The sequence below is a fragment of the Taudactylus pleione genome, unplaced genomic scaffold (assembly GCF_031769625.1).
Source record: "Taudactylus pleione unplaced genomic scaffold, aTauple2 ptg000100l, whole genome shotgun sequence".
Lineage (NCBI taxonomy): Eukaryota > Metazoa > Chordata > Amphibia > Anura > Myobatrachidae > Taudactylus > Taudactylus pleione.
The window spans coordinates 5838932-5861853 of NW_028284502.1; the positions used below are offsets into that span (position 1 = coordinate 5838932).

General features: G+C 30.6%; 18 non-coding genes across 18 annotated transcripts; all 18 read left to right on the forward strand.

The window, feature by feature from the left end:
• The first annotated feature begins 192 nt into the window (after positions 1–192).
• TRNAT-AGU (transfer RNA threonine (anticodon AGU)) lies at positions 193–266 on the forward strand. Its single transcript has one exon. It is a non-coding gene; the product is annotated as a tRNA-Thr (tRNA).
• Positions 267–1121: 855 nt separating this feature from the next.
• TRNAM-CAU (transfer RNA methionine (anticodon CAU)) lies at positions 1122–1195 on the forward strand. The gene has a single exon. It is a non-coding gene; the product is annotated as a tRNA-Met (tRNA).
• A 2439-nt stretch (positions 1196–3634) lies between these two features.
• On the forward strand, positions 3635–3708 carry TRNAT-AGU (transfer RNA threonine (anticodon AGU)). The gene has a single exon. It is a non-coding gene; the product is annotated as a tRNA-Thr (tRNA).
• Positions 3709–4562: 854 nt separating this feature from the next.
• TRNAT-CGU (transfer RNA threonine (anticodon CGU)) lies at positions 4563–4636 on the forward strand. The gene has a single exon. It is a non-coding gene; the product is annotated as a tRNA-Thr (tRNA).
• Positions 4637–6154: 1518 nt separating this feature from the next.
• TRNAT-CGU (transfer RNA threonine (anticodon CGU)) lies at positions 6155–6228 on the forward strand. Its single transcript has one exon. It is a non-coding gene; the product is annotated as a tRNA-Thr (tRNA).
• Positions 6229–8336: 2108 nt separating this feature from the next.
• TRNAT-CGU (transfer RNA threonine (anticodon CGU)) lies at positions 8337–8410 on the forward strand. Its single transcript has one exon. It is a non-coding gene; the product is annotated as a tRNA-Thr (tRNA).
• Positions 8411–9263: 853 nt separating this feature from the next.
• TRNAT-CGU (transfer RNA threonine (anticodon CGU)) lies at positions 9264–9337 on the forward strand. The gene has a single exon. It is a non-coding gene; the product is annotated as a tRNA-Thr (tRNA).
• An 853-nt stretch (positions 9338–10190) lies between these two features.
• TRNAT-UGU (transfer RNA threonine (anticodon UGU)) lies at positions 10191–10264 on the forward strand. Its single transcript has one exon. It is a non-coding gene; the product is annotated as a tRNA-Thr (tRNA).
• Positions 10265–11444: 1180 nt separating this feature from the next.
• TRNAT-CGU (transfer RNA threonine (anticodon CGU)) lies at positions 11445–11518 on the forward strand. Its single transcript has one exon. It is a non-coding gene; the product is annotated as a tRNA-Thr (tRNA).
• Positions 11519–12372: 854 nt separating this feature from the next.
• On the forward strand, positions 12373–12446 carry TRNAT-CGU (transfer RNA threonine (anticodon CGU)). The gene has a single exon. It is a non-coding gene; the product is annotated as a tRNA-Thr (tRNA).
• A 1182-nt stretch (positions 12447–13628) lies between these two features.
• Positions 13629–13702, forward strand: TRNAT-CGU (transfer RNA threonine (anticodon CGU)). Its single transcript has one exon. It is a non-coding gene; the product is annotated as a tRNA-Thr (tRNA).
• Positions 13703–14555: 853 nt separating this feature from the next.
• TRNAT-CGU (transfer RNA threonine (anticodon CGU)) lies at positions 14556–14629 on the forward strand. The gene has a single exon. It is a non-coding gene; the product is annotated as a tRNA-Thr (tRNA).
• Positions 14630–15482: 853 nt separating this feature from the next.
• TRNAT-UGU (transfer RNA threonine (anticodon UGU)) lies at positions 15483–15556 on the forward strand. Its single transcript has one exon. It is a non-coding gene; the product is annotated as a tRNA-Thr (tRNA).
• A 1180-nt stretch (positions 15557–16736) lies between these two features.
• On the forward strand, positions 16737–16810 carry TRNAT-CGU (transfer RNA threonine (anticodon CGU)). Its single transcript has one exon. It is a non-coding gene; the product is annotated as a tRNA-Thr (tRNA).
• An 854-nt stretch (positions 16811–17664) lies between these two features.
• On the forward strand, positions 17665–17738 carry TRNAT-CGU (transfer RNA threonine (anticodon CGU)). The gene has a single exon. It is a non-coding gene; the product is annotated as a tRNA-Thr (tRNA).
• Positions 17739–19256: 1518 nt separating this feature from the next.
• On the forward strand, positions 19257–19330 carry TRNAT-CGU (transfer RNA threonine (anticodon CGU)). Its single transcript has one exon. It is a non-coding gene; the product is annotated as a tRNA-Thr (tRNA).
• A 2108-nt stretch (positions 19331–21438) lies between these two features.
• TRNAT-CGU (transfer RNA threonine (anticodon CGU)) lies at positions 21439–21512 on the forward strand. Its single transcript has one exon. It is a non-coding gene; the product is annotated as a tRNA-Thr (tRNA).
• Positions 21513–22365: 853 nt separating this feature from the next.
• Positions 22366–22439, forward strand: TRNAT-CGU (transfer RNA threonine (anticodon CGU)). Its single transcript has one exon. It is a non-coding gene; the product is annotated as a tRNA-Thr (tRNA).
• Positions 22440–22922: the final 483 nt, after the last annotated feature.

The following is a 22922-nucleotide window of genomic DNA, read 5'->3' on the forward strand; positions in this document are numbered from 1 at the left end:
TTTAGCAGTCTTCTTTCTGGCTTACTTGGTGGACAATGTTCTATGTTTCTAGATAAAGTCTACATCTGACAAACACAAAATAATGCAATATTTCCTTTCTTGAATATAAGCTATATTTTAGCATTAAAATGATGCTAAGGTAAACATCAGATATTTCCATAAAATAGCATGTAAAAAAGCATCTTTCCATGTGGTGCTGTGGCTTAGTTGGTTAAAGCGCCTGTCTAGTAAACAGGAGATCCTGAGTTCAAATCTCAGCAGTGCCTTTGTTTGATTCATTTTCATCTACTAAGTATGTAGTTTGTTGTTGATTCATTACAATATGAGACTTGACAACTGTAGTAGCTTTCACCCAGGCTTACTTGATGAACAATGTACTACATTTCTTGAAAAAGTCCATATCAGAAAAACACAAAATAATGCTATATTCCCATTCTTGAGTATAAGCTATTATTTTTAAAAATAAACTGATGCTAAGGGAAACATCAGAAATTTCCAGAAAATAGCATTTATTATGCTTGAGCAAGCTCCATGATTAATATCATGTGCAGTCAAAGGAGAATCATGCAGGGAATTTTATAAAATGTCAGTTACAAGTACATTTTCTAAGATAAATAGAGAGAGAGTAATTTTTATCATAACAGCTGGGAGAACAATTGAAAATTAAACAATATTTAGTTCCATAACATCCAAAAATTTTGTTAAAAAAGTGTTTCCAAAACTGCTTTGCTTTTCTTGAAAAAGCTTAAAGATAAAATGCTAAAAATTGTTCTATCTTTTTAAGATACTTTTTAATTTTACTTCATGTTTTTACTATGTGAGCATCAGAAAATACTGGCACTAATTCTCATGTAGGATTCCTTTAAAGAGAAATCCATAATAACTGCTACAAAATAGTATACTAGAAAGTCACTTGGCAATACATTGTAAGAAATAAGGGCCTGTATTTCACAAAAGAAAGGAGAGAATAAAAACATATTTATTTATTCACTTATTCATTCAAAATTGCCAACCGTTTTAAACTTTGATAAAATACATGTCTCAAAAAGCATTTCAAATACTTTTACCAAAAATGATAATTTACATATATTTTTTTTAATATTAAACAGGGGCTTCTATATGGTGCTGTGGCTTAGTTGGTTAAAGTGCCTGTCTCATAAACAGGAGATCCTGAGTTCAAATCTCAGCAGTACCTTTTATTTGCTTGTCATATCTTAGCATGTAGTGTATTGTTGATGCTCAAGAAATAAGACATGTGATTCCTTGAGCAACTTTCACCCCAGTTCACTTGGTCAGCAATACAGTTCATTTCTAGATGCAGTCCATATTAGAAGACAACAAAACATGTTCCTGTTTTGATATAAGCCATATAGTTGAATTAAATGTATGCTGTTAGACATGAGAGTTTTCTAGAAAATACTTTGCATTCTGTTTAAACAACCTCCAGAATAATAATGGAGTTTAGTCAAAGGAGAAGTCCATAGGAAGTGTGAAAATATCTAAAGCAAAGTATGTTTACCAAGATCATTTGGGAAAGAGTCATTTTAGTCCTAGAGGCTAGGAGAATTATTTAAAAATGAATCAATATTTAGTTTCATAACATTTGCAAAATTCTGTTAGGAAAGTATTTCCAGAAAAAAAAGCTTCAAGTCTCTTGAACAAGCTTCAAGAAAAAAAGCTAACATTAGATCTATATTTAGAAGATAGAGATCTTCATTTGAATTACATGTTTATTTTTTCTGTTTGTGTATCATAAAAAAGCAAACATTAATCCATTGTAGGATGCTTTTAAAGAGAATGCTATAATAACTGCTACAAAAAATTAATATAAGAGAGTGACCTTGCCAAACCATTTTAAGAAAAACAGTCCTATAATTTTTAAAAGAATGTAGAGAAGAAAACATACACTGTATTTTTTTCTTTATTTTTACCTTTTAAAGAATCGATTAAGCATCGGCCTTTTTAAGGATCTCAAAAAATGTTACCATAAAACATACATGAGATATATAATTATTCATTATATGACACTTTGGAGCAGGTGGTACTGTGGCTTAGTTGGTTAACACGCCTGTCTAGTAAACAGGAGATCCTGCAATCGAATCTTGGCAGTCACTTTTGTTTGGTTAATTTTCATCACCTTATTATGTAGTTTGTTGTTGATTCATGACAATATGAGAAGTGAAAACTTTAGCAGTCTTCTTTCTGGCTTACTTGGTGGACAATGTTCTATGTTTCTAGATAAAGTCTACATCTGACAAACACAAAATAATGCAATATTTCCTTTCTTGAATATAAGCTATATTTTAGCATTAAAATGATGCTAAGGTAAACATCAGATATTTCCATAAAATAGCATGTAAAAAAGCTTCTTTCCATGTGGTGCTGTGGCTTAGTTTGTTAAAGTGCCTGTCTCGTAAACAGGAGATCCTGAGTTCAAATCTCAGCAGTACGTTTTATTTGCTTGCCATATCTTAGCATGTAGTGTATTGTTGATGCTCAAGAAATAAGACGTGATTCCTTGAGCAACTTTCACCCCAGTTCACTTGGTCAGCAATACAGTTCATTTCTAGATGCAGTCCATATTAGAAGACAACAAAACATGTTCCTGTTTTGATATAAGCCATATAGTTGAATTAAATGTATGCTGTTAGACATGAGAGTTTTCTAGAAAATACTTTGCATTCTGTTTAAACAACCTCCAGAATAATAATTGAGTTTAGTCAAAGGAGAAGTCCATAGGAAGTGTGAAAATAACTAAAGCAAAGTATGTTTACCAAGATCATTTGGGAAAGAGTCATTTTAGTCCTAGAGGCTAGGAGAATTATTTAAAAATGAATCAATATTTAGTTTCATAACATTTGCAAAATTCTGTTAGGAAAGTATTTCCAGAAAAAAAAGCTTCAAGTCTCTTGAACAAGCTTCAAGAAAAAAAGCTAACATTAGATCTATATTTAGAAGATAGAGATCTTCATTTGAATTACAAGTTTATTTTTTCTGTTTGTGTATCAAAAAAAAGCAAACATTAATCCATTGTAGGATGCTTTTAAAGAGAATGCTATAATAACTGCTACAAAAAATTAATATAAGAGAGTGACTTTGCCAAACCATTTTAAGAAAAACAGTCCTATAATTTTTAAATAAATGTAGAGAAGAAAACATATTCTGTATTTTTTTTCTTTATTTTTACCTTTTAAAGAATCGATTAAGCATCGGCCTTTTTAAGGATCTCAAAAAATGTTACCATAAAACATACATGAGATATATAATTTTTCATTATATGACACTTTGGAGCAGGTGGTGCTGTGGCTTAGCTGGTTAACAAGCCTGTCTAGTAAACGGGAGATCCTGCAATCGAATCTTGGCAGTGACTTTTGTTTAGTTAATTTTCATCACCGTATTATGTAGTTTGTTGTTGATTCATGACAATATGAGATGTGAAAACTTTAGCAGTCTTCTTTCTGGCTTACTTGGTGGACAATGTTCTATGTTTCTAGATAAAGTCTACATCTGACAAAAACAAAATAATGCAAAATTTCCTTTCTTGAATATAATCTATATTTTAGCATTAAAATGTTGCTAAGATAAACATCAGATATTTCCATAAAATAGCATGTAAAAAAACTTCTTTCCATGTGGTGCTGTGGCTTAGTTTGTTAAAGCGCCTGTCTAGTAAACAGGAGATCCTGAGTTCAAATCTCAGCAGTGCCTTTGTTTGATTCATTTTCATCTACTAAGTATGTAGTTTGTTGTTGATTCGTTACAATATGAGACGGGACAACTGTAGTAGCTTTCACCCAGGCTTACTTGATGAACAAAGTACTACATTTCTAGAAAAAGTCCATATCAGAAAAACACAAAATAATGCTATATTCCCATTCTTGAGTATAAGCTATTTTTTTTTTAAATAAACTGATGCTAAGGGAAACATCAGAAATTTCCAGAAAATAGCATTTATTATGCTTGAGCAAGCTCCATGATTAATATCATGTGCAGTCAAAGGAGAATCATGCAGGGAATTTTATAAAATGTCAGTTACAAGTACATTTTCTAAGATAAATAGAGAGAGAGTAATTTTTATCACAACAGCTGGGAGAACAATTGAAAATTAAACAATATTTAGTTCCATAACATCCAAAATTGTGTTAACAAAGTGTTTCCAAAACTGCTTTGCTTTTCTTGAAAAAGCTTAAAGATAAAATGCTAAAAATTGTTCTATCTTTTTAAGATACTTTTTAATTTTACTTCATGTTTTTACTATGTGAGCATCAGAAAATACTGGCACTAATTCTCATGTAGGATTCCTTTAAAGAGAAATCCATAATAACTGCTACAAAATAGTATACTAGAAAGTCACTTGGCAATACATTGTAAGAAATAAGGGCCTGTATTTCACAAAAGAAAGAACAGAATAAAAACATATTTATTTAGTCACTTATTCATTCAAAATTGCCAACTGTTTTAAACTTTGATAAAATACATGTCTCAAAAAGCATTTCAAATATTTTTACCAAAAATTATACTTTACATATATTTTTTTTAATATTAAACAGGGGTTTCTGTATGGTGCTGTGGCTTAGTTGGTTAAAGTGCCTGTCTCGTAAACAGGAGATCCTGAGTTCAAATCTCAGCAGTACGTTTTATTTGCTTGTCATATCTTAGCATGTAGTGTATTGTTGATGCTCAAGAAATAAGACGTGATTCCTTGAGCAACTTTCACCCCAGTTCACTTGGTCAGCAATACAGTTCATTTCTAGATGCAGTCCATATTAGAAGACAACAAAACATGTTCCTGTTTTGATATAAGCCATATAGTTGAATTAAATGTATGCTGTTAGACATGAGAGTTTTCTAGAAAATACTTTGCATTCTGTTTAAACAACCTCCAGAATAATAATGGAGTTTAGTCAAAGGAGAAGTCCATAGGAAGTGTGAAAATAACTAAAGCAAAGTATGTTTACCAAGATCAATACGTTTTATTTGCTTGCCATATCTTAGCATGTACTGTATTGTTGATGCTCAAGAAATAAGACGTGATTCCTTGAGCAACTTTCACCCCAGTTCACTTGGTCAGCAATACAGTTCATTTCTAGATGCAGTCCATATTAGAAGACAACAAAACATGTTCCTGTTTTGATATAAGCCATATAGTTGAATTAAATGTATGCTGTTAGACATGAGAGTTTTCTAGAAAATACTTTGCATTCTGTTTAAACAACCTCCAGAATAATAATTGAGTTTAGTCAAAGGAGAAGTCCATAGGAAGTGTGAAAATAACTAAAGCAAAGTATGTTTACCAAGATCATTTGGGAAAGAGTCATTTTAGTCCTAGAGGCTAGGAGAATTATTTAAAAATGAATCAATATTTAGTTTCATAACATTTGCAAAATTCTGTTAGGAAAGTATTTCCAGAAAAAAAAGCTTCAAGTCTCTTGAACAAGCTTCAAGAAAAAAAGCTAACATTAGATCTATATTTAGAAGATAGAGATCTTCATTTGAATTACAAGTTTATTTTTTCTGTTTGTGTATCAAAAAAAAGCAAACATTAATCCATTGTAGGATGCTTTTAAAGAGAATGCTATAATAACTGCTACAAAAAATTAATATAAGAGAGTGACTTTGCCAAACCATTTTAAGAAAAACAGTCCTATAATTTTTAAATAAATGTAGAGAAGAAAACATATACTGTATTTTTTTTCTTTATTTTTACCTTTTAAAGAATCGATTAAGCATCGGCCTTTTTAAGGATCTCAAAAAATGTTACCATAAAACATACATGAGATATATAATTTTTCATTATATGACACTTTGGAGCAGGTGGTGCTGTGGCTTAGCTGGTTAACAAGCCTGTCTAGTAAACGGGAGATCCTGCAATCGAATCTTGGCAGTGACTTTTGTTTAGTTAATTTTCATCACCGTATTATGTAGTTTGTTGTTGATTCATGACAATATGAGATGTGAAAACTTTAGCAGTCTTCTTTCTGGCTTACTTGGTGGACAATGTTCTATGTTTCTAGATAAAGTCTACATCTGACAAACACAAAATAATGCAATATTTCCTTTCTTGAATATAATCTATATTTTAGCATTAAAATGTTGCTAATATAAACATCAGATATTTCCATAAAATAGCATGTAATAAAGCTTCTTTCCATGTGGTGCTGTGGCTTAGTTGGTTAAAGCGCCTGTCTCGTAAACAGGAGATCCTGAGTTCAAATCTCAGCAGTGCCTTTGTTTGATTCTTATTCATCTACTAAGTATGTAGTTTTTTGTTGATTCGTTACAATATGAGACGGGACAACTGTAGTAGCTTTCACCCAGGCTTACTTGATGAACAAAGTACTACATTTCTAGAAAAAGTCCATATCAGAAAAACACAAAATAATGCTATATTCCCATTCTTGAGTATAAGCTATTTTTTTTTAAAATAAACTGATGCTAAGGCAAACATCAGAAATTTCCAGAAAATAGCATTTATTATGCTTGAGCAAGCTCCATGATTAATATCATGTGCAGTCAAAGGAGAATCATGCAGGGAATTTTATAAAATGTCAGTTACAAGTACATTTTCTAAGATAAATAGAGAGAGAGTAATTTTTATCACAACAGCTGGGAGAACAATAGAAATTAAACAATATTTAGTTCCATAACATCCAAAATTGTGTTAACAAAGTGTTTCCAAAACTGCTTTGCTTTTCTTGAAAAAGCTTAAAGATAAAATGCTAAAAATTGTTCTATCTTTTTAAGATACTTTTTAATTTTACTTCATGTTTTTACTATGTGAGCATCAGAAAATACTGGCACTAATTCTCATGTAGGATTCCTTTAAAGAGAAATCCATAATAACTGCTACAAAATAGTATACTAGAAAGTCACTTGGCAATACATTGTAAGAAATAAGGGCCTGTATTTCACAAAAGAAAGAAGAGAATAAAAACATATTTATTTAGTCACTTATTCATTCAAAATTGCCAACTGTTTTAAACTTTGATAAAATACATGTCTCAAAAAGCATTTCAAATATTTTTACCAAAAATTATACTTTACATATATTTTTTTTAATATTAAACAGGGGTTTCTGTATGGTGCTGTGGCTTAGTTGGTTAAAGTGCCTGTCTCATAAACAGGAGATCCTGAGTTCAAATCTCAGCAGTACGTTTTATTTGCTTGTCATATCTTAGCATGTAGTGTATTGTTGATGCTCAAGAAATAAGACGTGATTCCTTGAGCAACTTTCACCCCAGTTCACTTGGTCAGCAATACAGTTCATTTCTAGATGCAGTCCATATTAGAAGACAACAAAACATGTTCCTGTTTTGATATAAGCCATATAGTTGAATTAAATATATGCTGTTAGACATGAGAGTTTTCTAGAAAATACTTTGCATTCTGTTTAAACAACCTCCAGAATAATAATGGAGTTTAGTCAAAGGAGAAGTCCATAGGAAGTGTGAAAATAACTAAAGCAAAGTATGTTTACCAAGATCATTTGGGAAAGAGTCATTTTAGTCCTAGAGGCTAGGAGAATTATTTAAAAATGAATCAATATTTAGTTTCATAACATTTGCAAAATTCTGTTAGGAAAGTATTTCCAGAAAAAAAGCTTCAAGTCTCTTGAACAAGCTTCAAGAAAAAAAGCTAACATTAGATCTATATTTAGAAGATAGAGATCTTCATTTGAATTACAAGTTTATTTTTTCTGTTTGTGTATCAAAAAAAAGCAAACATTAATCCATTGTAGGATGCTTTTAAAGAGAATGCTATAATAACTGCTACAAAAAATTAATATAAGAGAGTGACTTTGCCAAACCATTTTAAGAAAAACAGTCCTATAATTTTTAAATAAATGTAGAGAAGAAAACATATACTGTATTTTTTTTCTTTATTTTTACCTTTTAAAGAATCGATTAAGCATTGGCCTTTTTAAGGATCTCAAAAAATGTTACCATAAAACATACATGAGATATATAATTTTTCATTATATGACACTTTGGAGCAGGTGGTGCTGTGGCTTAGCTGGTTAACAAGCCTGTCTAGTAAACGGGAGATCCTGCAATCGAATCTTGGCAGTGACTTTTGTTTAGTTAATTTTCATCACCGTATTATGTAGTTTGTTGTTGATTCATGACAATATGAGATGTGAAAACTTTAGCAGTCTTCTTTCTGGCTTACTTGGTGGACAATGTTCTATGTTTCTAGATAAAGTCTACATCTGACAAACACAAAATAATGCAATATTTCCTTTCTTGAATATAATCTATATTTTAGCATTAAAATTTTGCTAAGATAAACATCAGATATTTCCATAAAATAGCATGTAATAAAGCTTCTTTCCATGTGGTGCTGTGGCTTAGTTGGTTAAAGCGCCTGTCTCGTAAACAGGAGATCCTGAGTTCAAATCTCAGCAGTGCCTTTGTTTGATTCTTTTTCATCTACTAAGTATGTAGTTTTTTGTTGATTCATTACAATATGAGACGGGACAACTGTAGTAGCTTTCACCCAGGCTTACTTGATGAACAAAGTACTACATTTCTAGAAAAGTCCATATCAGAAAAACACAAAATAATGCTATATTCCCATTCTTGAGTATAAGCTATTTTTTTTTTAAATAAACTGATGCTAAGGCAAACATCAGAAATTTTCAGAAAATAGCATTTATTATGCTTGAGCAAGCTCCATGATTAATATCATGTGCAGTCAAAGGAGAATCATGCAGGGAATTTTATAAAATGTCAGTTACAAGTACATTTTCTAAGATAAATAGAGAGAGAGTAATTTTTATCACAACAGCTGGGAGAACAATTGAAAATTAAACAATATTTAGTTCCATAACATCCAAAATTGTGTTAACAAAGTGTTTCCAAAACTGCTTTGCTTTTCTTGAAAAAGCTTAAAGATAAAATGCTAAAAATTGTTCTATCTTTTTAAGATACTTTTTAATTTTACTTCATGTTTTTACTATGTGAGCATCAGAAAATACTGGCACTAATTCTGATGTAGGATTCCTTTAAAGAGAAATCCATAATAACTGCTACAAAATAGTATACCAGAAAGTCACTTGGCAATACATTGTAAGAAATAAGGGCCTGTATTTCACAAAAGAAAGAAGAGAATAAAAACATATTTATTTAGTCACTTATTCATTCAAAATTGCCAACTGTTTTAAACTTTGATAAAATACATGTCTCAAAAAGCATTTCAAATATTTTTACCAAAAATTATACTTTACATATATTTTTTTTAATATTAAACAGGGGCTTCTATATGGTGCTGTGGCTTAGTTGGTTAAAGTGCCTGTCTCGTAAACAGGAGATCCTGAGTTCAAATCTCAGCAGTGCCTTTGTTTGATTCATTTTCATCTACTAAGTATGTAGTTTGTTGTTGATTCATTACAATATGAGACGTGACAACTGTAGTAGCTTTCACCCAGGCTTACTTGATGAACAATGTACTACATTTCTAGAAAAAGTCCATATCAGAAAAACACAAAATAATGCTATATTCCCATTCTTGAGTATAAGCTATTTTTTTTTTAAATAAACTGATGCTAAGGCAAACATCAGAAATTTCCAGAAAATAGCATTTATTATGCTTGAGCAAGCTCCATGATTAATATCATGTGCAGTCAAAGGAGAATCATGCAGGGAATTTTATAAAATGTCAGTTACAAGTACATTTTCTAAGATAAATAGAGAGAGAGTAATTTTTATCATAACAGCTGGGAGAACAATTGAAAATTAAACAATATTTAGTTCCATAACATCCAAAATTGTGTTAACAAAGTGTTTCCAAAACTGCTTTGCTTTTCTTGAAAAAGCTTAAAGATAAGTGCTAAAAATTGTTCTATCTTTTTAAGATACTTTTTAATTTTACTTCATGTTTTTACTATGTGAGCATCAGAAAATACTGGCACTAATTCTCATGTAGGATTCCTTTAAAGAGAAATCCATAATAACTGCTACAAAATAGTATACTAGAAAGTCACTTGGCAATACATTGTAAGAAATAAGGGCCTGTATTTCACAAAAGAAAGAAGAGAATAAAAACATATTTATTTAGTCACTTATTCATTCAAAATTTCCAACTGTTTTAAACTTTGATAAAATACATGTCTCAAAAAGCATTTCAAATATTTTTACCAAAAATTATACTTTACATATATTTTTTTTAATATTAAACAGGGGCTTCTGTATGGTGCTGTGGCTTAGTTGGTTAAAGTGCCTGTCTTGTAAACAGGAGATCCTGAGTTCAAATCTCAGCAGTACGTTTTATTTGCTTGTCATATATTAGCATGTAGTGTATTGTTGATGCTCAAGAAATAAGACGTGATTCCTTGAGCAACTTTCACCCCAGTTCACTTGGTCAGCAATACAGTTCATTTCTAGATGCAGTCCATATTAGAAGACAACAAAACATGTTCCTGTTTTGATATAAGCCATATAGTTGAATTAAATGTATGCTGTTAGACATGAGAGTTTTCTAGAAAATACTTTGCATTCTGTTTAAACAACCTCCAGAATAATAATGGAGTTTAGTCAAAGGAGAAGTCCATAGGAAGTGTGAAAATAACTAAAGCAAAGTATGTTTACCAAGATCATTTGGGAAAGAGTCATTTTAGTCCTAGAGGCTAGGAGAATTATTTAAAAATGAATCAATATTTAGTTTCATAACATTTGCAAAATTCTGTTAGGAAAGTATTTCCAGAAAAAAAAGCTTCAAGTCTCTTGAACAAGCTTCAAGCAAAAAAGCTAACATTAGATCTATATTTAGAAGATAGAGATCTTCATTTGAATTACAAGTTTATTTTTTCTGTTTCTGTATCATAAAAAAGCAAACATTAATCCATTGTAGGATGCTTTTAAAGAGAATGCTATAATAACTGCTACAAAAAATTAATATAAGAGAGTGACTTTGCCAAACCATTTTAAGAAAAACAGTCCTATAATTATTAAATAAATGTAGAGAAGAAAACATATACTCTATTTTTTTTCTTTATTTTTACCTTTTAAAGAATCGATTAAGCATCTGCCTTTTTAAGGATCTCAAAAAATGTTACCATAAAATATACATGAGATATATAATTTTTCATTATATGACACTTTGGAGCAGGTGGTGCTGTGGCAGCTGGTTAACACGCATGTCTAGTAAACAGGAGATCCTGCAATCGAATCTTGGCAGTGACTTTTGTTTAGTTAATTTTCATCACCTTATTATGTAGTTTGTTGTTGATTCATGACAATATGAGATGTGAAAACTTTAGCAGTCTTCTTTCTGGCTTACTTGGTGGACAATGTTCTATGTTTCTAGATAAAGTCTACATCTGACAAACACAAAATAATGCAATTTTTCCTTTCTTGAATATAATCTATATTTTAGCATTAAAATGTTGCTAAGATAAACATCAGATATTTCCATAAAATAGCATGTAATAAAGCTTCTTTCCATGTGGTGCTGTGGCTTAGTTGGTTAAAGCGCCTGTCTCGTAAACAGGAGATCCTGAGTTCAAATCTCAGCAGTGCCTTTGTTTGATTCTTTTTCATCTACTAAGTATGTAGTTTTTTGTTGATTCGTTACAATATGAGACGTGACAACTGTAGTAGCTTTCACCCAGGCTTACTTGATGAACAAAGTACTACATTTCTAGAAAAAGTCCATATCAGAAAAACACAAAATAATGCTATATTCCCATTCTTGAGTATAAGCTATTTTTTTTTTAAATAAACTGATGCTAAGGCAAACATCAGAAATTTCCAGAAAATAGCATTTATTATGCTTGAGCAAGCTCCATGATTAATATCATGTGCAGTCAAAGGAGAATCATGCAGGGAATTTTATAAAATGTCAGTTACAAGTACATTTTCTAAGATAAATAGAGAGAGAGTAATTTTTATCACAACAGCTGGGAGAACAATTGAAAATTAAACAATATTTAGTTCCATAACATCCAAAATTGTGTTAACAAAGTGTTTCCAAAACTGCTTTGCTTTTCTTGAAAAAGCTTAAAGATAAAATGCTAAAAATTGTTCTATCTTTTTAAGATACTTTTTAATTTTACTTCATGTTTTTACTATGTGAGCATCAGAAAATACTGGCACTAATTCTCATGTAGGATTCCTTTAAAGAGAAATCCATAATAACTGCTACAAAATAGTATACTAGAAAGTCACTTGGCAATACATTGTAAGAAATAAGGGCCTGTATTTCACAAAAGATAGAAGAGAATAAAAACATATTTATTTAGTCACTTATTCATTCAAAATTGCCAACTGTTTTAAACTTTGATAAAATACATGTCTCAAAAAGCATTTCAAATATTTTTACCAAAAATGATACTTTACATATATTTTTTTTAATATTAAACAGGGGCTTCTATATGGTGCTGTGGTTTAGTTGGTTAAAGTGCCTGTCTCGTAAACAGGAGATCCTGAGTTCAAATCTCAGCAGTACCTTTCATTTGCTTGTCATATCTTAGCATGTAGTGTATTGTTGATGCTCAAGAAATAAGACGTGATTCCTTGAGCAACTTTCACCCCAGTTCACTTGGTCAGCAATACAGTTCATTTCTAGATGCAGTCCATATTAGAAGACAACAAAACATGTTCCTGTTTTGATATAAGCCATATAGTTGAATTAAATGTATGCTGTTAGACATGAGAGTTTTCTAGAAAATACTTTGCATTCTGTTTAAACAACCTCCAGAATAATAATGGAGTTTAGTCAAAGGAGAAGTCCATAGGAAGTGTGAAAATAACTAAAGCAAAGTATGTTTACCAAGATCATTTGGGAAAGAGTCATTTTAGTCCTAGAGGCTAGGAGAATTATTTAAAAATGAATCAATATTTAGTTTCATAACATTTGCAAAATTCTGTTAGGAAAGTATTTCCAGAAAAAAAAGCTTCAAGTCTCTTGAACAAGCTTCAAGCAAAAAAGCTAACATTAGATCTATATTTAGAAGATAGAGATCTTCATTTGAATTACAAGTTTATTTTTTCTGTTTGTGTATCAAAAAAAAGCAAACATTAATCCATTGTAGGATGCTTTTAAAGAGAATGCTATAATAACTGCTACAAAAAATTAATATAAGAGAGTGACTTTGCCAAACCATTTTAAGAAAAACAGTCCTATAATTTTTAAATAAATGTAGAGAAGAAAACATATACTGTATTTTTTTTCTTTATTTTTACCTTTTAAAGAATCGATTAAGCATTGGCCTTTTTAAGGATCTCAAAAAATGTTACCATAAAACATACATGAGATATATAATTTTTCATTATATGACACTTTGGAGCAGGTGGTGCTGTGGCTTAGCTGGTTAACAAGCCTGTCTAGTAAACGGGAGATCCTGCAATCGAATCTTGGCAGTGACTTTTGTTTAGTTAATTTTCATCACCGTATTATGTAGTTTGTTGTTGATTCATGACAATATGAGATGTGAAAACTTTAGCAGTCTTCTTTCTGGCTTACTTGGTGGACAATGTTCTATGTTTCTAGATAAAGTCTACATCTGACAAACACAAAATAATGCAATATTTCCTTTCTTGAATATAATCTATATTTTAGCATTAAAATTTTGCTAAGATAAACATCAGATATTTCCATAAAATAGCATGTAATAAAGCTTCTTTCCATGTGGTGCTGTGGCTTAGTTGGTTAAAGCGCCTGTCTCGTAAACAGGAGATCCTGAGTTCAAATCTCAGCAGTGCCTTTGTTTGATTCTTTTTCATCTACTAAGTATGTAGTTTTTTGTTGATTCATTACAATATGAGACGGGACAACTGTAGTAGCTTTCACCCAGGCTTACTTGATGAACAAAGTACTACATTTCTAGAAAAGTCCATATCAGAAAAACACAAAATAATGCTATATTCCCATTCTTGAGTATAAGCTATTTTTTTTTTAAATAAACTGATGCTAAGGCAAACATCAGAAATTTTCAGAAAATAGCATTTATTATGCTTGAGCAAGCTCCATGATTAATATCATGTGCAGTCAAAGGAGAATCATGCAGGGAATTTTATAAAATGTCAGTTACAAGTACATTTTCTAAGATAAATAGAGAGAGAGTAATTTTTATCACAACAGCTGGGAGAACAATTGAAAATTAAACAATATTTAGTTCCATAACATCCAAAATTGTGTTAACAAAGTGTTTCCAAAACTGCTTTGCTTTTCTTGAAAAAGCTTAAAGATAAAATGCTAAAAATTGTTCTATCTTTTTAAGATACTTTTTAATTTTACTTCATGTTTTTACTATGTGAGCATCAGAAAATACTGGCACTAATTCTGATGTAGGATTCCTTTAAAGAGAAATCCATAATAACTGCTACAAAATAGTATACCAGAAAGTCACTTGGCAATACATTGTAAGAAATAAGGGCCTGTATTTCACAAAAGAAAGAAGAGAATAAAAACATATTTATTTAGTCACTTATTCATTCAAAATTGCCAACTGTTTTAAACTTTGATAAAATACATGTCTCAAAAAGCATTTCAAATATTTTTACCAAAAATTATACTTTACATATATTTTTTTTAATATTAAACAGGGGCTTCTATATGGTGCTGTGGCTTAGTTGGTTAAAGTGCCTGTCTCGTAAACAGGAGATCCTGAGTTCAAATCTCAGCAGTGCCTTTGTTTGATTCATTTTCATCTACTAAGTATGTAGTTTGTTGTTGATTCATTACAATATGAGACGTGACAACTGTAGTAGCTTTCACCCAGGCTTACTTGATGAACAATGTACTACATTTCTAGAAAAAGTCCATATCAGAAAAACACAAAATAATGCTATATTCCCATTCTTGAGTATAAGCTATTTTTTTTTTAAATAAACTGATGCTAAGGCAAACATCAGAAATTTCCAGAAAATAGCATTTATTATGCTTGAGCAAGCTCCATGATTAATATCATGTGCAGTCAAAGGAGAATCATGCAGGGAATTTTATAAAATGTCAGTTACAAGTACATTTTCTAAGATAAATAGAGAGAGAGTAATTTTTATCATAACAGCTGGGAGAACAATTGAAAATTAAACAATATTTAGTTCCATAACATCCAAAATTGTGTTAACAAAGTGTTTCCAAAACTGCTTTGCTTTTCTTGAAAAAGCTTAAAGATAAGTGCTAAAAATTGTTCTATCTTTTTAAGATACTTTTTAATTTTACTTCATGTTTTTACTATGTGAGCATCAGAAAATACTGGCACTAATTCTCATGTAGGATTCCTTTAAAGAGAAATCCATAATAACTGCTACAAAATAGTATACTAGAAAGTCACTTGGCAATACATTGTAAGAAATAAGGGCCTGTATTTCACAAAAGAAAGAAGAGAATAAAAACATATTTATTTAGTCACTTATTCATTCAAAATTTCCAACTGTTTTAAACTTTGATAAAATACATGTCTCAAAAAGCATTTCAAATATTTTTACCAAAAATTATACTTTACATATATTTTTTTTAATATTAAACAGGGGCTTCTGTATGGTGCTGTGGCTTAGTTGGTTAAAGTGCCTGTCTTGTAAACAGGAGATCCTGAGTTCAAATCTCAGCAGTACGTTTTATTTGCTTGTCATATATTAGCATGTAGTGTATTGTTGATGCTCAAGAAATAAGACGTGATTCCTTGAGCAACTTTCACCCCAGTTCACTTGGTCAGCAATACAGTTCATTTCTAGATGCAGTCCATATTAGAAGACAACAAAACATGTTCCTGTTTTGATATAAGCCATATAGTTGAATTAAATGTATGCTGTTAGACATGAGAGTTTTCTAGAAAATACTTTGCATTCTGTTTAAACAACCTCCAGAATAATAATGGAGTTTAGTCAAAGGAGAAGTCCATAGGAAGTGTGAAAATAACTAAAGCAAAGTATGTTTACCAAGATCATTTGGGAAAGAGTCATTTTAGTCCTAGAGGCTAGGAGAATTATTTAAAAATGAATCAATATTTAGTTTCATAACATTTGCAAAATTCTGTTAGGAAAGTATTTCCAGAAAAAAAAGCTTCAAGTCTCTTGAACAAGCTTCAAGCAAAAAAGCTAACATTAGATCTATATTTAGAAGATAGAGATCTTCATTTGAATTACAAGTTTATTTTTTCTGTTTCTGTATCATAAAAAAGCAAACATTAATCCATTGTAGGATGCTTTTAAAGAGAATGCTATAATAACTGCTACAAAAAATTAATATAAGAGAGTGACTTTGCCAAACCATTTTAAGAAAAACAGTCCTATAATTATTAAATAAATGTAGAGAAGAAAACATATACTCTATTTTTTTTCTTTATTTTTACCTTTTAAAGAATCGATTAAGCATCTGCCTTTTTAAGGATCTCAAAAAATGTTACCATAAAATATACATGAGATATATAATTTTTCATTATATGACACTTTGGAGCAGGTGGTGCTGTGGCAGCTGGTTAACACGCATGTCTAGTAAACAGGAGATCCTGCAATCGAATCTTGGCAGTGACTTTTGTTTAGTTAATTTTCATCACCTTATTATGTAGTTTGTTGTTGATTCATGACAATATGAGATGTGAAAACTTTAGCAGTCTTCTTTCTGGCTTACTTGGTGGACAATGTTCTATGTTTCTAGATAAAGTCTACATCTGACAAACACAAAATAATGCAATTTTTCCTTTCTTGAATATAATCTATATTTTAGCATTAAAATGTTGCTAAGATAAACATCAGATATTTCCATAAAATAGCATGTAATAAAGCTTCTTTCCATGTGGTGCTGTGGCTTAGTTGGTTAAAGCGCCTGTCTCGTAAACAGGAGATCCTGAGTTCAAATCTCAGCAGTGCCTTTGTTTGATTCTTTTTCATCTACTAAGTATGTAGTTTTTTGTTGATTCGTTACAATATGAGACGTGACAACTGTAGTAGCTTTCACCCAGGCTTACTTGATGAACAAAGTACTACATTTCTAGAAAAAGTCCATATCAGAAAAACACAAAATAATGCTATATTCCCATTCTTGAGTATAAGCTATTTTTTTTTTAAATAAACTGATGCTAAGGCAAACATCAGAAATTTCCAGAAAATAGCATTTATTATGCTTGAGCAAGCTCCATGATTAATATCATGTGCAGTCAAAGGAGAATCATGCAGGGAATTTTATAAAATGTCAGTTACAAGTACATTTTCTAAGATAAATAGAGAGAGAGTAATTTTTATCACAACAGCTGGGAGAACAATTGAAAATTAAACAATATTTAGTTCCATAACATCCAAAATTGTGTTAACAAAGTGTTTCCAAAACTGCTTTGCTTTTCTTGAAAAAGCTTAAAGATAAAATGCTAAAAATTGTTCTATCTTTTTAAGATACTTTTTAATTTTACTTCATGTTTTTACTATGTGAGCATCAGAAAATACTGGCACTAATTCTCATGTAGGATTCCTTTAAAGAGAAATCCATAATAACTGCTACAAAATAGTATACTAGAAAGTCACTTGGCAATACATTGTAAGAAATAAGGGCCTGTATTTCACAAAAGATAGAAGAGAATAAAAACATATTTATTTAGTCACTTATTCATTCAAAATTGCCAACTGTTTTAAACTTTGATAAAATACATGTCTCAAAAAGCATTTCAAATATTTTTACCAAAAATGATACTTTACATATATTTTTTTTAATATTAAACAGGGGCTTCTATATGGTGCTGTGGTTTAGTTGGTTAAAGTGCCTGTCTCGTAAACAGGAGATCCTGAGTTCAAATCTCAGCAGTACCTTTCATTTGCTTGTCATATCTTAGCATGTAGTGTATTGTTGATGCTCAAGAAATAAGACGTGATTCCTTGAGCAACTTTCACCCCAGTTCACTTGGTCAGCAATACAGTTCATTTCTAGATGCAGTCCATATTAGAAGACAACAAAACATGTTCCTGTTTTGATATAAGCCATATAGTTGAATTAAATGTATGCTGTTAGACATGAGAGTTTTCTAGAAAATACTTTGCATTCTGTTTAAACAACCTCCAGAATAATAATGGAGTTTAGTCAAAGGAGAAGTCCATAGGAAGTGTGAAAATAACTAAAGCAAAGTATGTTTACCAAGATCAATACGTTTTATTTGCTTGCCATATCTTAGCATGTACTGTATTGTTGATGCTCAAGAAATAAGACGTGATTCCTTGAGCAACTTTCACCCCAGTTCACTTGGTCAGCAATACAGTTCATTTCTAGATGCAGTCCATATTAGAAGACAACAAAACATGTTCCTGTTTTGATATAAGCCATATAGTTGAATTAAATGTATGCTGTTAGACATGAGAGTTTTCTAGAAAATACTTTGCATTCTGTTTAAACAACCTCCAGAATAATAATTGAGTTTAGTCAAAGGAGAAGTCCATAGGAAGTGTGAAAATAACTAAAGCAAAGTATGTTTACCAAGATCATTTGGGAAAGAGTCATTTTAGTCCTAGAGGCTAGGAGAATTATTTAAAAATGAATCAATATTTAGTTTCATAACATTTGCAAAATTCTGTTAGGAAAGTATTTCCAGAAAAAAAAGCTTCAAGTCTCTTGAACAAGCTTCAAGAAAAAAAGCTAACATTAGATCTATATTTAGAAGATAGAGATCTTCATTTGAATTACAAGTTTATTTTTTCTGTTTGTGTATCAAAAAAAAGCAAACATTAATCCATTGTAGGATGCTTTTAAAGAGAATGCTATAATAACTGCTACAAAAAATTAATATAAGAGAGTGACTTTGCCAAACCATTTTAAGAAAAACAGTCCTATAATTTTTAAATAAATGTAGAGAAGAAAACATATACTGTATTTTTTTTCTTTATTTTTACCTTTTAAAGAATCGATTAAGCATCGGCCTTTTTAAGGATCTCAAAAAATGTTACCATAAAACATACATGAGATATATAATTTTTCATTATATGACACTTTGGAGCAGGTGGTGCTGTGGCTTAGCTGGTTAACAAGCCTGTCTAGTAAACGGGAGATCCTGCAATCGAATCTTGGCAGTGACTTTTGTTTAGTTAATTTTCATCACCGTATTATGTAGTTTGTTGTTGATTCATGACAATATGAGATGTGAAAACTTTAGCAGTCTTCTTTCTGGCTTACTTGGTGGACAATGTTCTATGTTTCTAGATAAAGTCTACATCTGACAAACACAAAATAATGCAATATTTCCTTTCTTGAATATAATCTATATTTTAGCATTAAAATGTTGCTAATATAAACATCAGATATTTCCATAAAATAGCATGTAATAAAGCTTCTTTCCATGTGGTGCTGTGGCTTAGTTGGTTAAAGCGCCTGTCTCGTAAACAGGAGATCCTGAGTTCAAATCTCAGCAGTGCCTTTGTTTGATTCTTATTCATCTACTAAGTATGTAGTTTTTTGTTGATTCGTTACAATATGAGACGGGACAACTGTAGTAGCTTTCACCCAGGCTTACTTGATGAACAAAGTACTACATTTCTAGAAAAAGTCCATATCAGAAAAACACAAAATAATGCTATATTCCCATTCTTGAGTATAAGCTATTTTTTTTTAAAATAAACTGATGCTAAGGCAAACATCAGAAATTTCCAGAAAATAGCATTTATTATGCTTGAGCAAGCTCCATGATTAATATCATGTGCAGTCAAAGGAGAATCATGCAGGGAATTTTATAAAATGTCAGTTACAAGTACATTTTCTAAGATAAATAGAGAGAGAGTAATTTTTATCACAACAGCTGGGAGAACAATAGAAATTAAACAATATTTAGTTCCATAACATCCAAAATTGTGTTAACAAAGTGTTTCCAAAACTGCTTTGCTTTTCTTGAAAAAGCTTAAAGATAAAATGCTAAAAATTGTTCTATCTTTTTAAGATACTTTTTAATTTTACTTCATGTTTTTACTATGTGAGCATCAGAAAATACTGGCACTAATTCTCATGTAGGATTCCTTTAAAGAGAAATCCATAATAACTGCTACAAAATAGTATACTAGAAAGTCACTTGGCAATACATTGTAAGAAATAAGGGCCTGTATTTCACAAAAGAAAGAAGAGAATAAAAACATATTTATTTAGTCACTTATTCATTCAAAATTGCCAACTGTTTTAAACTTTGATCAAATACATGTCTCAAAAAGCATTTCAAATATTTTTACCAAAAATTATACTTTACATATATTTTTTTTAATATTAAACAGGGGTTTCTGTATGGTGCTGTGGCTTAGTTGGTTAAAGTGCCTGTCTCATAAACAGGAGATCCTGAGTTCAAATCTCAGCAGTACGTTTTATTTGCTTGTCATATCTTAGCATGTAGTGTATTGTTGATGCTCAAGAAATAAGACGTGATTCCTTGAGCAACTTTCACCCCAGTTCACTTGGTCAGCAATACAGTTCATTTCTAGATGCAGTCCATATTAGAAGACAACAAAACATGTTCCTGTTTTGATATAAGCCATATAGTTGAATTAAATATATGCTGTTAGACATGAGAGTTTTCTAGAAAATACTTTGCATTCTGTTTAAACAACCTCCAGAATAATAATGGAGTTTAGTCAAAGGAGAAGTCCATAGGAAGTGTGAAAATAACTAAAGCAAAGTATGTTTACCAAGATCATTTGGGAAAGAGTCATTTTAGTCCTAGAGGCTAGGAGAATTATTTAAAAATGAATCAATATTTAGTTTCATAACATTTGCAAAATTCTGTTAGGAAAGTATTTCCAGAAAAAAAGCTTCAAGTCTCTTGAACAAGCTTCAAGAAAAAAAGCTAACATTAGATCTATATTTAGAAGATAGAGATCTTCATTTGAATTACAAGTTTATTTTTTCTGTTTGTGTATCAAAAAAAAGCAAACATTAATCCATTGTAGGATGCTTTTAAAGAGAATGCTATAATAACTGCTACAAAAAATTAATATAAGAGAGTGACTTTGCCAAACCATTTTAAGAAAAACAGTCCTATAATTTTTAAATAAATGTAGAGAAGAAAACATATACTGTATTTTTTTTCTTTATTTTTACCTTTTAAAGAATCGATTAAGCATTGGCCTTTTTAAGGATCTCAAAAAATGTTACCATAAAACATACATGAGATATATAATTTTTCATTATATGACACTTTGGAGCAGGTGGTGCTGTGGCTTAGCTGGTTAACAAGCCTGTCTAGTAAACGGGAGATCCTGCAATCGAATCTTGGCAGTGACTTTTGTTTAGTTAATTTTCATCACCGTATTATGTAGTTTGTTGTTGATTCATGACAATATGAGATGTGAAAACTTTAGCAGTCTTCTTTCTGGCTTACTTGGTGGACAATGTTCTATGTTTCTAGATAAAGTCTACATCTGACAAACACAAAATAATGCAATATTTCCTTTCTTGAATATAATCTATATTTTAGCATTAAAATTTTGCTAAGATAAACATCAGATATTTCCATAAAATAGCATGTAATAAAGCTTCTTTCCATGTGGTGCTGTGGCTTAGTTGGTTAAAGCGCCTGTCTCGTAAACAGGAGATCCTGAGTTCAAATCTCAGCAGTGCCTTTGTTTGATTCTTTTTCATCTACTAAGTATGTAGTTTTTTGTTGATTCATTACAATATGAGACGGGACAACTGTAGTAGCTTTCACCCAGGCTTACTTGATGAACAAAGTACTACATTTCTAGAAAAGTCCATATCAGAAAAACACAAAATAATGCTATATTCCCATTCTTGAGTATAAGCTATTTTTTTTTTAAATAAACTGATGCTAAGGCAAACATCAGAAATTTTCAGAAAATAGCATTTATTATGCTTGAGCAAGCTCCATGATTAATATCATGTGCAGTCAAAGGAGAATCATGCAGGGAATTTTATAAAATGTCAGTTACAAGTACATTTTCTAAGATAAATAGAGAGAGAGTAATTTTTATCACAACAGCTGGGAGAACAATTGAAAATTAAACAATATTTAGTTCCATAACATCCAAAATTGTGTTAACAAAGTGTTTCCAAAACTGCTTTGCTTTTCTTGAAAAAGCTTAAAGATAAAATGCTAAAAATTGTTCTATCTTTTTAAGATACTTTTTAATTTTACTTCATGTTTTTACTATGTGAGCATCAGAAAATACTGGCACTAATTCTGATGTAGGATTCCTTTAAAGAGAAATCCATAATAACTGCTACAAAATAGTATACCAGAAAGTCACTTGGCAATACATTGTAAGAAATAAGGGCCTGTATTTCACAAAAGAAAGAAGAGAATAAAAACATATTTATTTAGTCACTTATTCATTCAAAATTGCCAACTGTTTTAAACTTTGATAAAATACATGTCTCAAAAAGCATTTCAAATATTTTTACCAAAAATTATACTTTACATATATTTTTTTTAATATTAAACAGGGGCTTCTATATGGTGCTGTGGCTTAGTTGGTTAAAGTGCCTGTCTCGTAAACAGGAGATCCTGAGTTCAAATCTCAGCAGTGCCTTTGTTTGATTCATTTTCATCTACTAAGTATGTAGTTTGTTGTTGATTCATTACAATATGAGACGTGACAACTGTAGTAGCTTTCACCCAGGCTTACTTGATGAACAATGTACTACATTTCTAGAAAAAGTCCATATCAGAAAAACACAAAATAATGCTATATTCCCATTCTTGAGTATAAGCTATTTTTTTTTTAAATAAACTGATGCTAAGGCAAACATCAGAAATTTCCAGAAAATAGCATTTATTATGCTTGAGCAAGCTCCATGATTAATATCATGTGCAGTCAAAGGAGAATCATGCAGGGAATTTTATAAAATGTCAGTTACAAGTACATTTTCTAAGATAAATAGAGAGAGAGTAATTTTTATCATAACAGCTGGGAGAACAATTGAAAATTAAACAATATTTAGTTCCATAACATCCAAAATTGTGTTAACAAAGTGTTTCCAAAACTGCTTTGCTTTTCTTGAAAAAGCTTAAA